Here is a 16,009-nt window from a genome sequence, read left to right on the forward strand (position 1 = left end):
TGTTGTATCAAAGCATATTAAATGCAAAGTTGACTAGAAGGAAGAAATTGGGTAGGAAAAGGTTCACAAGCAACAGGGATGACCGCAAGCTTGAGAAAACTGTCAAGCAAAGCCGATTCAAACACTTGGGAGAGCTTCACAAGGAGTGGATTGAAATCAGACGTCTTCAGGAAAAGGGCTACCAAGCCACTTCTGAAACAGATACAACGTCAGAAGCATCTTACCTGGGCTAAGTAACTGTAACATTTTAGCATATTACTGGCATATTGGCTGTTTATTAATACCATTAGCATGAACATATTACAAATTTCTTTAACCCAAAACATAACTCCCACAACAACCACCTTACTTACTATCAATATAGTAAGTATATACATTATAGTGTATATAGTATAGAGTGTATATACGTTATAAAAAAAAACATGCAAACTAATGTTTTAATGATCATACTGTCTTTATTCTCTGTTAAATGAATATTCAACATACAGTTTAAACCAAGGGTGGCAAACATTGGTCCTGGAGAGCCGCAGCCCTGCAGAGTTTTGCTTCAACCCTATTCAAACACACATGAACAAGCTAATCAAGGTCTGAATGGTCAAAGCCACTAGAAGGCAAGCCTGCAACTAATAGCTGAAAAAGCGTAATGGCTAATGCTAAAGCTTCCGTTCTGGCAGTATGTGGAAAAGGAGACCAGAGGCTGGTTAATGGCATTAACCATTTAACAGGTTTTTACTGTAGCATTTTTACAGCCTTTTACTGTTAAATTCACGTCATTTTTTAATAACTCTGTAGTCTGATTCAGAGTTATTTTAAAATGTCATTTAATCTAATACAAATACTTAATCTAAATGAGACTGCTAAGATGGGTCTCAGTCTGCTTCCAAATTAACTGGTGCAGTCCGAATGACATACACTGCCCTCCAAAAGTTTGGAAACGCCCTAGAAAAGTGGGGTTTTGGACAATATTGGCATGAATCCTTTTTAATTTGTGATAATTTTGCACTGATAAGGGACAACACAAACTAAGAAAACATATTTTAAAAACCTGGGCCAAGTTTAAACCAATAACCAGGCATCACAGCTGGCAAAGGGGCATGTCTGACTTTAACATGTATATATTGCCATTATTATGTAATAAAAATGAAATTTATTATTACTGGTCTTCAATGATAATGTCAAGTTACTTTAATGTATTTGCACCAAAAAATGATAAGGATTTATGCTGATATCGTCCAAAACCACACTTTGCCAGGGGTGTTACCAAACTTTTGGAGGGCAGTGTATGAACGCAACAAATACTTGTAAACGAACCAAAAACAGGAAGTAATGACAAGATGCGACGCTACTTTAAAGTAATACACCCGCAGCGCCGCTTTAAGTCGAACAAACCTTTTCCTTTTGTTTGGAGTGTTCGGTAAGTTCCGTCACAAAATATACATCATTCAACCTGACCAATCGGGTTGTGAATGTATCACTATGCCTATAGTTTGGATATCTTTAGGTTTGCTGTAAAAAATGCCAGTGTGAACGCTAAACAGACCAGGACCAAATGTATAATTTTCCTTTTTGGGCCAGACCAAATAAACCAAACGAACCAAACTACAAGTGTGAACACACCCATAATCTATGCATTTCTATACATTTCTATAGATCAGAAATCCTCAAATCTGTCCCACGACATCCAATTTCCTACAGAGTTTGGCTCTAACCCCAATAAAACACCCCTGAGCATGCTAATCAGTGTATTCTGGGTCCTCAGAACATTACAGGTAGGTGAGTTTGACCAGGGTTGGAGCTAAACTCTGCAGCGCACTGGCCCTCCAGGGCAAGATTTGAGGAATCCTGCTTTAGATAGTACCACTGAGCGCATCCACCACCTAAAAATATCTGATGCCTTCTGTCCCTGATCCCTCTGTTCAAACAGTTCCTCCAAAAAAAATTAACTAAACTAAAGGCAGCATAGAAAATATGGAAAACTAAACGACCCTTGGACATTTTAGTTTTGCGTTCTTAAATTAAACTTTATCGTTATGCCATACAAATACTGAAATACTGCTAGCTTTTAACCAGAAATGCACATACTGTACACTGTGTGCAGAATTATTAGGCATGTTGATATTCTAGTCATATTTTTTTTTCCAAACACATTTGACCAATTCCAAACCACATCAGTCTTAGTAATTACTGTTAATTTTGTATTTAATCATTTATATGTGATGTATAATTGTCCGTGAAGGCTGGAAGTGAAAAACTCCTTATATTCAGGTGTGCAGGATTATTAGGCATGTTTTCGTTTACAGCTAAAATGAGCCAAAAAAGAGATTTAACCCAGACTGAAAAGTCCAAATTATTAAATGCCCATGAGAAGAATGCAATACTAATGCATTACAAGAATTTGCAAAGTTAAGGCTTGACCATTGGACAGAGAAATGCTTGTTGAGTCTGCATGGTCAGAAAAAAACAGGTGGAGAAGAAAAGATGCATGTTAACTGCAAAAGAATTAGGAATTAAGGTGAAGAATTAGGTGTGACACCATCAGGAACCGTTTAGTCTCCAGCGCCACCATTTTCCAGAACTGCAACCTACCTGGAGTCTTCAGAAGTGCAATGTGTCAGGTTCTCAGAGACTTTGCTTGGTAAAAAATCCTAAAAAATGCCCCTTACTTAATAAGAATAACAAGCTGACGTCTTGTGAAATACATGAAGACAGTTTTTTTATATGCTTTAGAGACAGATAAGTTGAGAGTGACTCTTGAAGGACAAGCATCACATCCTCTTGTGCCTCTGATTCAAGAATTTATCTTCCAAAATCTGGCAGTAAGTTTTGGGAGTTCATGTTTAGTCTCTTATCCTGAAAAGTCTGACTTGCAGAGATGGACTAAAATGAACTCCCAAAACTTACTGCCAGATTTTAGAAGATAAATTCTTGAATCAGAGGTACAAGAGGATGTGATGCTTGTCCTTCAAGAGTCACTCTCAACTTATCTGTCTCTAAAGCATATAAAAAAACTGTCTTCATGTATTTCACAAGACGTCAGATTGTTATTCTTATTAAGTCAGGGGCATTTTTTAGGATTTTTTACCAAGCAAAGTCTCTGAGAACCTGACACATTGTACTTCTGAAGACTCCAGGTAGGTTGCAGTTCTGGAAAATGGTGGCGCTGGAGAACTGGAAACGGTTCCTGATGGTGTCACACCTAATTCTTCACCTTAATTCCTAATTCTTTTGCAGTTAACATGCATCTTTTCTTCTCCACCTGTTTTTTCTGACCATGCAGACTCAACAAGCATTTCACTGTCCAATGGTCAAGCCTTAACTTTGCAAATTCTTGTAATGCATTAGTATTGCATTCTTCTCATGGGCATTTAATAATTTGGACTTTTCAGTCTGGGTTAAATCTCTTTTTTGGCTCATTTTAGCTGTAAACGAAAACATGCCTAATAATTCTGCACACCTGAATATAAGGAGTTTTTCACTTCCAGCCTTCACGGACAATTATATATCACATATAAATGATTAAACACAAAATTAACAGTAGTTATTAAGACTGATGTGGTTTGGAATTGGTAAAATGTGTTTGGAAAAAAAATATGACCAGAATATCAACATGCCTAATAATTCTGCACACAGTGTATATACACCCTATATATGGGGTGCAAGTGCAAATATGAGTAGAAGGCAAGAGAACAGTAGAGATTTAGGGGTATAAATAGATAAGGTGAAGTGTATAGTGATAATGGGCTATAAATGGCAGATGACCATTACAGAGGAAATGACCGTGTACTAGTGCCAATTCAAGAAAAGAGCAGAAATTAGTAAAAGGCAGGTTTTATATACCAAAAAAAATAAATATTCTTCATTTCAATTTCCAGCCTCAAATATAAAGAATCTCCTGGTGACTCCTGTCCATTCAATGAGAACTAGAGCTTACAAGCTACAAAATGACAAAAAAGCACCATGAAAGTATCATAAAAGTGGCCCATAGTATACTTAGTCATTAAATAGCCTTATCAGAACACCATCTGTAGCTCATTGTTGGCCAATCCAATCTGGAACATTCACCTTTCTTTATATGTCCAAAAACTGCTGCTGAATTCATATTCGTAGACATTATGCCTCTGCTCAGCTTGCTGCACTGGGTTCCCACAGCTGCCAGAATAAATTCAAGACACTATTTCCATCTTATAATGCAGCCAACACTCTGAATCTTTACTGTCCACAAGCCATTATCAAACCCTATAGCCTGTGACCAGTCTTAATGAGAATTTTGTGGTCCAACTTTAATATTTGATTCATCTAATTATGCAATTTGTATCTATCACTGTTGCAGCAATGTTTGGCGATTATACTGGTACTTTGTTGTTAACAGAACAGGATTAGTTTTAATGCTTGGCTCGTGTCCTTAGCTACTTAAGTATTTGTCACAGATAGAAATGTATGCAAAAGCGCACAAATGTAAGCAGTAAGACAGAAATGGCTTTGGAAATATGGCATCTGACAAGAGCGTAAATGTAAACGTAAATAATCACACTTTCACTTGCATTTCTAAATATAATCATGCTATATTTCAACATGTAATAGCAGCATATGGAACATCCATATGACAACAGTTTATAGAAATTAGAGTGTGAACGGGAAAAGGACGATGAAGAACTCCATGCAAATGCTACTATTTACATTTTACAGTAGTTTGTCTGTCCTTGTCACCCCCCCACCCCCCCCCATCATTAATTATTTTATTAATTAAAAATGCATTAAATTTAAAATTTAAATTTAAATTTTCAAAAGCTTGGGGTCAGTATTTTTTTTTTTTTAAGAAATGATAGAAATTAATACTTTTATTTAGCAAGAATGCTTTAAATTGATCAAAATGATGATAAAAAATTTAAAACATTTCTAATGTTACAAAGGATTTCTATTTCAGATAAATGCTGTTCTTCTGAACTTTTTATTCAGTCAAAGAAACCTGAAAAAATGTATTCTTAGCTGTTTTCAACATAATAATAATAATAATAATAATAATAATAATAATAAATTGTTTGAGCAGCAAATCAGAATATTAGAATGATTTCTGAAGGATCATGTGGTTGAAGTAATGATGCTAAAAAAATCTGTTTTGAAATCACAGGAATAAATTACATTTTAAAAAAATAATAAAAATATTACTGCAGGCTTAGTGAGCAGAAGAGACTTCTTTAAAAAAATTAAAAAAAAAAAAACATTTTGACTGGTAGTGTATATTTATACATTTATGCATACTTCTGTAGTATATATTGATTTTATACTGTATAGGCATGAACACATAGATTAATATATATTGTGGCCAAAAGCCATAAATGAATAAATGTCTTTACATAAAAAAATATCAAGCCAAGTGGTTCTTATTTTAAAAACATGAATATAGTACAAACTCACCTTTCAAGCAAAAGTTTTCAGTTTTGTAAAGTTTCATATATTTTGGCACCCTTGGTAAATATGAGCAAAGGCTTCTATGAAAATAAATCTGCATTGTTTACTCAAAAAAAGATTCACTTTCATTAAAAAAATTCAGTAAAACTGAAGGTGTGTGTGGGGGGGTATAGTCCCACTCATATTTACATGTTTTGACTAGGAGTGACTAGGAGCATGAAATTGTCCAGCAATGACTTCCTGTTCCACAACAGGAAGGAAAAACATATTTTATAATGAGATTTTCACCCCACTTTCCATGTTTCACTTTAATGATAGGTTAGAATTTTGTGAATTTTTTGAATGAAAGATCAAAAGGATAAACCATTCAGATTTATTTTCACAGCTCATATTTGCTCATATTTACCAAGGGTGCCAATATTAATGGAAGGCACTGTATAGTGAAAAGTAAATGTATCATTCATTTGCAAATGCCACTTAGTTCTATATATTGATATTGCAATTATATACATTCATCATAAATGTGACTTAAGTGTCCAAAGGTGTCTAGATACTTTGTGCGCCCACTGCATACTAACAAATACATGGTTGTGTTGAAAGCCCGTCATGCTGGAGTACTTACTGCTGGCAGTGTGGTCCATAGTGCTGCGACCCACGGTCAGTGCACCGGAGGAAATATGTCAAACCACAACTGGGCACAGGGGACCGCACAATTCATTAGCTCAGCCCTAATTGCCATGGCATTTCAAAATGAAACATCGTCATCTGTAGCTAAATACAGAATGCGAGGAGAGGCAGCCACATGATTGAAACAGAATTGTCTTGTACAGCATGTGTGCAAATGACATTTGTCAGGGAGCCATTTAAGACACTATATTTAAACCTTGTCATGGGTGAACAGCCACTGTAATGGGAATCATAATTTGACTCAAACTCAATGGCTTAATTTGGTGGAAAACGATTTGTCATTACGCTGCGTAACATCAGGCATCTGCGATAATCACCGAAATTCTCACATCATCATGTTTGAGGTCCATATTATGGCACATCTGTGTTCGCAAGCCACAAAAAGAGTCCCATCTCACTCTGAGATCGGTAGGCGACGCGGTCCTAGTGCTCACAGTGCTCGCATGAGAGAAACCAGGCAAGGTAACCCTGAGACCTCCAGGTGTGAAAATGGGTACCCACCGCTCCTATTACTAATAGAGTGGTTCGAGCACATGTGTATTTGGAGATTTAGCTTTGCGTGCCAAGCTCCCCTGCAGCGACAGTGAGACAGAAAGAGTGAGGGGAAGGGACAGTCACGCCTGGATGGTCAGAGCCCCGGGGAGACTGTGCAAGGTTCATGTGGGGCAACAGGAGGAGGCAGCCTGGCCTTGATGCAGTCCCTGTAGCTCCTGATTCCTGGAGAGAATTACGCATCAGTTGAAACTAAACTAGTTTCTGCTTGGCGATCGTAGGTGCACTTGGACCTCACTTTTATTTATAAAGCGCTTCATACAATACAGATTGTGTCAAAGCAGCTTTACAGTATTAAATAGGAAAATAGTGTGTCGATAATGCAAGAGGTTAACAGTAAACACTCAATTTTCCAGTTAAGGTCAGTTCATTATTACTTCAGTGATGTCATCGTACAACTCAGTTCAGTTCGAATAGCATCTGTGCAAGCAAGGCAACAATATACTCACCCCCTTGTCATCCAAGATGTTCATGTCTTTCTTTCTTCAGTCATAAAGAAATAATGTGTTTTGAAGAAAACATTTCAGAATTTTTCTCCATATAGTGGACTTCTATAGTGCCCCGAGATTGAATATCCAAAATGCACTTTAAACGATCCCAAATGTGGTTGTAAACGATCCTAGCCGAGGAAGAAGGGTCTTATCTACCTGAACTGTTTTGTTCCGGTTCATGACAGTTAGGGTACGTCGAAAAACTCCCATCTCATGTTCTCCCTCAACTTCAAAATCGTCCTATATCACTGTTTTACCTTTTTTTGTTAAGGGTGTTTGATCTTCTTTGCATGTTCACTTTGCAAAGACTGGGTCAGTACTTCTGCAGCGATGTAGGATGATTTTGAAATGATTTTTGAAGTTGAGGGAAAAAATATGAGTTTTTCGACCTACCCTAACTGTCTTGAGCCAGAATACACAGAGTTCAGAGAAAGTAAGACAAGACGAGCATTTGAATATTTAATTGAATATTTAAATTGTATTTTTTAAATAAAAATAACCGATCGTTTTGCTAGACCCTTCTTCCTCGGTTGAGATCGTTTACAACCGCATTTGGAATCGTTTGAACCAGGATGCAACACTCCAACACTCCTGCTATACATTACAACATTTTAAGATTAAAATGGAAATATTGTTAAATATCAATAAAATTTAAGTAGCTTTTTGCTATTTTTTGGATTACTCCAGTCTTCAGTGACAATCAGTGCTTTAGAAATTATTCTAATATGCTGATTTGGTGCCCAAGAAACATTTCTTATTATGTTGAAAAAAAAGCTGATACTTTTTCTTTTCCAGGAATCTTTGATGAATATAAAGTTTTAAAAAAGTGCGTCCTTGCTGAACAAAAGTAATGATTGCTTGCAAAAAAAAAAAAAAAACAGCGATTATCGGGGTTCATGCGCAAATGAAATATGAAAAAAACATTTAAGCAACTACGGAAAAAGAAATATTGTTTAGCAAGTCTATAACCACCTAAATTAATCATTGAAAAAAAGCATTTTTGGCAAATACAGGTAATTTTCCATAGAATCTATCTATCTATCTATCTATCTATATATATATATATATATTTTTTTTTACATTTATGACTGTTGTAGCGCCAGCTGTGGTCCGATCTCCTTAAAACTTTGCATGCTTGTCTATAATCACCTGTTGCATGTGGTCACCAGGCTTTGTGAAGTTTTGAGTTTTCCTTTAGGCTTTATAGGATTTTAGTAAATTCAGATTGGCCCCTTTTCTAAACAACCCAAAGGGTCAATTTCACCTTTTTTTTTTGTTGTTTTTTTGATAATTATTGACCTAGCGAGTCCAGGGAATTGCACTGTAGTGGTTTTTTTCCAGATTGAATGAAAAACTTAGGACTAGTTCACAAAAGTATTTTTTTTTTTCTCTATTCTCAATAATTTAACAAATGACTTGATTGACAGTGGTTCTAAAGGCTAAGCTGTCTGGAATGAGGTGTTCTGTCATATGATATGAACATCACGTGTATGTGTGAAAAACCAAGCAATGTACAATCATTTATGCTCCTGAAAAATGTGATATCGGCAAAATGTGTTATAGGCATTTTACTAAAAGTGGCCATGCCCCTTTCGAACGTTTTGGCGTCCCTTTGCGACATTGAGTCGAAACTTCAACTCTTTTTTTTGATAATTATTGATAAAAATGTGAAATACCTGAATATTTCATTAGGCTCATGATCGAACCGGAGGCATGCGTTTAGTCCACCACGAGCCAAGGATTCCCATGACTGTGACTGATGGTTTAGGAGTCGTAAGTGATTTCATACTTTTGTTCGCTATAGCGCCCCCATTATGTCAATTGAGGCAAGCCTTGGTCACATTGCAGCCGGTATGAGTACAATCCCTCTAAGTTTCAAGTCTCTACGACTTACGGTTTGGTCTGCACGATCAGTTTTACGTGAAGGTCCCTGATCCGTGATCATCCTAACAATTACAGTAGGGTTTCTGCGCTTTGCGCATGAACCCCTAAAGAAATTAAGAAATACAAAAAAACCTTACCATCCCCAAACTTTTGAATGGTAGTTTACAAAATATTAAACCAAGTGGCATCTACAAAGAAATAATGCTAGCTTTTCTCAGAATTAACTGAGTCACCTTTTAAATTTGTCTTAACCAATTAATGCAGTTATTTCAGATGTGTGAAGTCAGTTTCCTTCAAGTTCAGTCTTACCAGAACAACCATCAAGAAACATGACTATTAAAAATAAAAAACAAATCTAAACATTTGACACCCAGAAAGTGAGAAATTGTAAGACACTTTGTCTTCATTCTAAACAGATTTTTAATTTTCTTATTTTCTTATTTCTATATCTAACAAACTTCATCCTTTGTGAATGTTTTGATCGAAAAGTGTGCTTGTGCAATATTTCTTTAAAATAAATGCCATTTTTAAAATAGTTTGTTATAATTTAAATTTAAATTGTGGCTTAAGCATCTAAATACTTTTTGTGACCACAGTAAGGAAGGTTGTACTTTTAGTCTATTTCAGATCAACGTCAGCGTTTCATTTTATGGACAGAATGTCTGACAATGTAAGTGTGAATTGCCATTTTCAACCAATTTTACTTACCTGAAGTGGAAAAAAAAATAGAGCAGGACTTCAATGAATGAATCACAATTTAATTAGATGGTGAAAAGAATGAAGAATGGAGCCAGATGAAAAAAAACTTCACTCATATAAATAGCTACTTGGTTATCGTTACATCAGCAAAAAGGTTTTTTCAAAAGATATGCAACTTATTCTGATTAATATAGGGATTACAAATACCAAATCTACCAATAAAAGTAAACTGAAAAAAAAAAACCTTTGATTTCATTTGACATTAAAGTAGTATATTATTGCAGTGAAGCAGAAGTAGTGACGTACATCTGAGCAATAGATAAAAATACATACATTTTGACAGATTGTTCCTGTAGCTTCATAAAATTACAGTTGAACCACTGATGTCACATGGACTAATGATGTCCTTACTACCTTTCTGGGCCTTGAACGTGTCAGTTGCATTGCTGTCTATGCAGTCAGAAAGCTCTCAGATTTCAAAAATATCTTAATTTGTGTTTCGAAGATGAATAAAGGTCTTAGGTGTGGACAAATGTTAGGGTGAACTATTCCTGATTCAAAATAAGAACAATAACATGAATTTAGAAAACAGATAAGGTGAACTTTTATTTCATGCTGACTTCAAACCATAATAAATTTGTTTCCTCATTCACGTTGAGTGTGACAGTTCCAGAAGCTGCCTTTTTCATCACAGAAAGCTTTCCATTACCCATAGTATCCTTTTACCCCTTGTCTCTCCCTCTCTTTGCTCTGTCTCTCTCTAACATTTGATTGTCTTGTGGGATATCAGCAACTTTTGAATACTGCACAGCTCCAAAACAGACGTGAGTGTCTTAATAATAGTTGCAGCCTAGAAAGTCAAAGCTCTGTAGATAATGCCAGTCAGAGAGCCAGCAAGCATGAAGCCCCAGTTGCTCATTTCAATATAATGGATTCAGCCAAAATATCTTAGATCCCCCTTTAGGATGTGCTCAGAATGGAAGTTTTTTTTTTTTCAGTAATAGAATTTAATCAAGTCAGGATGTTATTCAAATCTTTAATCATTACTGAAATAAAACTTTTATAATATTGTTTATCTGTTCCCCATCACAAGTGTGATTTGGAGCTCACATAATAGGCCTATATGGTGCTTAAGTTTTGTGAAGCGTTGAATGTTCTCATTTTAATTTGACTGCTGGTGCCAATTTATTTTGATACAGTTGGTTGATCAGCATTCCACCACTACATTTGCTTTGCGCTGCTATCTGGTTATGCAAGATAATGAAGGTCAAAGGAGAAGCGTGGTGCATGTTAAAAAGCTCCTGCTCCAATCAGGAGGTTCTGACCCCACTCACAATCTCTGTGTGTGTTGACCAAAGTGTGCAATTGGTACTACAAAGCATACCAGTTTAATTCGGCAGCTAACATCGTGTCAGAACACAGAAGCACATTGACGATGCAAAACATATCCAAAAACATGCCTGACGCTGCCAATCACACAGCCAATCAGAACAGTCTCTGTTCTCGCAACGCAGTGCAGCCGAAAAGAGTAAAATACCTCAACATACCTTTTATTTTCATGATGTTTCAACAGACGAATTCTAAACTTCCAAGATCAGTGTTTTCTCGTCCATGCCTGACCATTACAGAACCGTTGAACGACGGAGTTGCGGCATGATACGACCCCGCCGCCATGCGGTCACGTACGTAGTTCTCTAACATTTATGGAGCTCTCAAATGTTTCAAACAACTTTGTGCTATCAATATGTTTGAATGGGTTTAGGCAGGATAGACAGCAGTTTTACTGTTTTTTGTGGCAATTTCTAGTAGTTATTAACGCATAATGTAACATTACAATGATTTTAAGGGCTCTGGATGATTATGAAAAGCGTCTGTCTAATGAGTTTTCGGTGGGCGGGAATAAGAAATAAAAACCAAGCTGATAAAATGTATTTTAGGACAAAACATTAATATCAAATAAATAAATAATCTATTTATTAACCGATTTTCATGTGGAACTTCACGTCATAAAATATCAGTATTATCTCTGTAGGTCTTGTCCAATGAGCTTTTTTTGTGGGCGGGGTTAACCGCCTTGATAGCAGAAATAAAAACCAGGGAACTGTCAAAAATGCACTGTCAGGAAAGAACCTCAGATTAACGTGAAAAGATATAAAATAAATTTACAAAATGGCTAATATTGACTTTAAAGAATAGTCCAATCGATTAAACAAAAAAAATCTCTCATCATTTACTCATCCTTATATGGATGCCAGTTTCCGCCACTGATTTAAAAAAAATATATATATTGCGACTTTTCCTCAGAATTTTGTGAGATATAAATTTGCAGTTGCGAGTTATAAAGTCATAATTGCGAGATATAAACTTGCAATTCTGAGAAATGAAGTCAGAATTGCGAAATATTTACAATTCTGACTTCTGATTTTTTTTCTCAGAATTGCATGATATAAACTTGCAATTGTGATTTATAAAGTCCAAATTGTGAGATTTGACACCTAGTCACAATTCTGACTTTTTTTTCTCAGAATTGCATGTTGTAAACATACAATTGCGAAAAAAAAAAGTCAGAATTGTTAGATAAAAACTTGCAATTCTGACTTTTTTTCTCCCAAATGCGAATTTGTATCTCGCAATTCAGACTTTTTTTTTTCTCACAATTGCGAGTTTATATCTCACAATTCTGACTTTTTCACAATTGCGAGTTTATATCTCGCAATTCTGACTTTTTTCGCAATTGCGAGTTTTTCGCAAGTGCGAGTTTATATCTCGCAATTCTGACTTTTTCACAATTGCGAGTTTATATATCTCAATTGCGAGTTTATATTCTGACTTTTTTCGCAATTGCGAGTTTATATCTCGCATTCTGATTCTGATTTTTCACAATTGCGAGTTTATATCTCGCAATTTTTTCACAATTGCGAGCGAGTTTATAACTCAATTGCGAGTTTAATTCTGACTTTTTTCGCAATTGCGAGTTTATATCTCGCAATTCTGACTTTTTTCGCAATTGCGAGTTTATATCTCGCAATTCTGACTTTTTCTTGCAAATGCAAGTTTGTATCTCACAATTCTGACTTTTTCTGCAATTGCGAGTTTATATCTCACAATTCTGACTTTTTTCATTGCAAGCTTATATCTTGCAATTCTGACTTGTTTTTTTCAGAATTGTAAGATATAAAAAGATATACAAAGAGAGTTTATATCTGAATTCTGACTTAACTTGTTAGTGTTATAAATTCACAGTTGCGAGATATAAACTCGCAATTCTGAAAATGTCAGAATTAAGTTTATATCACGCAATTCTGACTTAATTTCTCAGAATTGCAACTGTGTATCTAACAATTCTGAGAAAAATAAGTCTCGAGATGTAAACTCGAGAATAAAAAGTCGCAATTACCTTTTTTTTATTTAGTGGTGGAAACGGGTTTCCATATTCTAATGTCATCCCATAAACTGTGACTTTCTTTCTTCAGATGAACACAAACAAAGGTTTTTAGAAAAACAATCCTCCTCTGTGAGTCCATATAAAGGGGTACCTTGAACGTCAAAAAGTGACGCCAAGGGGTCCTGACCAAGCGTCAATATGTGACGAGTTGGGAGTGAGAACGTGTTGCAACGTAATCCAAAAGTCAAAAACATGCAAAAGACTGTAACTCGTATGTCCGTATGAGCCCAGAGGCAGAAGATAAATCATAGCTTCTAAAAAGTAAAACGAGGTGTGTGCAGAAAAACACTAATATTTAAATATAATTATAAATATAATAATTAAATATAATTGGTGCAAATTGTGTATAAGCCTTTAAATGAATGATTCACATGCAGCACAAAGACTGTTAACACAGCTAAACTGACTGTTCGTTTGTATCATGATATCCATGACTCTCCTAGCTTTATTAATGGCTTTATCCAGATTTGACAACTAAAAAAAGAAAGAAGGCCTGAAGACATATCAAAATGATCCTAGTGATGTATAACCCATTTCCTAGGGCCCATTTCCTTGTCCCATCTGTCTACTGAGAGCATACAGTACACATACAGTATCCACACGGCTACACTAAAAATCTTACAGGAATCAACACGAAATGCCATTCAACACCCAGTTTACTTATATAATTAGACATTTTCAAGTAAAATGGATATTTAGGGCTTGATTTTATCCGCTGAACTATGAAAAAAGAGTTAGAATATATTTGAAACAACATGCACCAATGAATCAGGCATTACAAATGTAAACATTGAAATATGCAAATCAATGAGAAAATGAAACTGCATGAAATAAGCAATAGAGCTCATTATAAAGATATCTTGCGACTGCACACCACACTAGCTCCATTTCACTAAGGGAGTGGGGTGGCAAAGATGTGGAAACACAGCAGAATCACAGACCCAGCTGGGCTAGGCTGCATTTCTGTCTCTTTCTTTCTTCTCCCTCCTCTGCTACAGACCAGAACCTCATCTATCCCAAAAGCCCCAGAGACACAGGTCCCCGCACCAGAGAGGCCATCTGTCAAAACAAGTTAGACGTCACGTCACAGCTTGCCACAACTGTCGTAATCGTGGAGAAAAAGCCACTACGAGTGTGCTTATTCAGGGTAAAACTCTCAACTACGACCTCAGTCGCAGACAGCATGATGTAATGCATTGCATTGTAACCAATTACAATTATCGTTGCATTTTAACCAGAGTCAGAAATGATTTTTTCCATTAAGGAGCAATATTTGGGGGTTTTTTTACATTCATGAGGGCAATTTTTATAATTATAAAAACAATATGTTGTCTTTAATGTTATATACTAAAATTTATGCAATTGGTTTAATCAGTATATTTTAAACTTTTGTCAATAACACTGTTGTTTAGCTACTGTTGTATCTAAATAATACATGTGAGAAACAGGAATGCATAGGTCTGCAATATTATGACAAAGATCAATTATTGTAGATTATTGCTCTTAACACTGTAATAATCATTATTGTTGGTATAGAAAACAGTATACGACATTTTGGTTTCATTTTTGGCCACAAACATGTCAGTCCATGATTTAGCCAAGTCAGCATTAGTTATAATGCTTCCTTTATAATCACTGAAGCTACGAAATTAATTTTTCATATACATCGTACCTGCACTGTGTTGTTTATGATGAGAGAATTTGCGATCGTGAAAAACCGCTCCACCGTTTTCAGCGCTGACTCACCTAGGCGCTGCTGATTGGCCAATGCATTCCTAAGTTCAACACAAAAGCGTTTGATTGGTTATAAGGCCCCATGCTTATTCGCTGAGCGAATCTAAATACGCGAATTGACACGGCAGCCCTAATACGTTGTTTGTATAATTTGTCTTGAATTTATGGAGCTATTTTGCAACCCTGCTTTGACTGATACTGTTCCCAAGCGAAACTGATCAAAACATAAAAAAATATTGCTACCACTTTAAAGTAAGGTTCACAAATTAACAAAGAACAACTAACATTAGGCCTCTCTAAATTTAAACGTATTGTAACATGTTAGCAAAACCTCTCAAAATAATAATATAAAGGCTTCTTTGTTATCAATATGGACCTCTTTTCACTGCTGTGCCCTCACACAGACAATTACCTCAGAACATGTGTCAGTCTGTCCTCTGCTCCTCCTGGGGTTTCCTCTATCACCATATCCCATCATGCATTTCTTATTATGTCAGTGCTTTCTGCAGAGGCAATCAATATGCTGAAAAACAGGACAAAGCAGTCTACACACTAACTATGATGCATGTTGGATTGTGGCTATCACAAGAACACTCAAAAGAAAAGTTGTCACACAAAGACAACTGTACCAGCTGTGTTTTTCCATCAGTTATATCTTATACCTTGACGTGCAGCAAACTGCCCTCATTACGGCGGGATAAGTGGCTGGTAGGATATCCTATATCCTGATAGGAAACTCAATATTTCACAGCTGAGCAGTTAAGTGTGCTTCTGAAGAATGCTACAGTGGTGAACATCAGCAAAATAGAGTATTATATATTGTATAGGTAAAGTGGCAAATTTAAAGAGAACAAATAAAACTAAAAAAAAATAAACTACTGCCGACCAATCAGCATCATAAAACTTTACAGTGCATGTAATTCTCATTGCTAAGAATAATGACCTCTTAAAAATATCATTGACTTTCTCATTATGTGTGCCTATAATTTCTGCTTAAAATGGCCCGTGGTCTTCCACGATCATGCGCTTCAAAAATGAAATTCATAAATTCAGGAATATCTGGCTGCACAAATGTCCTCTGACTAAAAATAGCATCTGATCAGTGGTT

Source organism: Labeo rohita, chromosome 2 (genome assembly GCF_022985175.1).
Source record: "Labeo rohita strain BAU-BD-2019 chromosome 2, IGBB_LRoh.1.0, whole genome shotgun sequence".
Lineage (NCBI taxonomy): Eukaryota > Metazoa > Chordata > Actinopteri > Cypriniformes > Cyprinidae > Labeo > Labeo rohita.